A 571-nucleotide genomic window follows, 5' to 3' on the forward strand; every position below is an offset into this window, starting at 1 on the left:
GGGTGACCCCGGGGCCTCTGCACTGAACTATAGCCTCACCCTTTTTTTATTTTGAGACAAGACTTCTCTCTCACGAAGTCATTAAGATAACCACGCTGGGCCAGAGTGCTGTGATGAGAGGCATGTACTACCAAGATTATTATAAATTAACAATATAAAAATCTCTGGTATATAATACAGACATTCCTCAAAAAGTCCTATTAAAATGCCTGAAGCAGAGGAAATGCTTGATTCTTAGATAAACCTGAAGATAAAAATATAAAACAATAATAAAATACATAGAAAATTCCCAAACCTTTTTTTTCTTTTTAACTAATTTTACTCTTTGCCAAAAACTCATACATGGCTACTAATAAGTGGCCAAACTAAATTTCCCTTCCTTTTCTCTGTTCATGTTTCTCTTCTTACTCTTATTTTAGATGTATCTGATCAGGTATCTAAAGTGTCAGGTTGGGGGCCTGGCCTTAGCTCAGTTGTTTAAGTGGCTGCTTCCACAAAACTGTCAGCTTCAGGTTGCTGTAGTTCGATCCCCACAACACTCCAGCCAGCCAAACCACCCCTGAGGGCATTC

The sequence above is a fragment of the Octodon degus genome, unplaced genomic scaffold (genome assembly GCF_000260255.1).
Source record: "Octodon degus isolate 3935 unplaced genomic scaffold, OctDeg1.0 scaffold00047, whole genome shotgun sequence".
NCBI lineage: Eukaryota > Metazoa > Chordata > Mammalia > Rodentia > Octodontidae > Octodon > Octodon degus.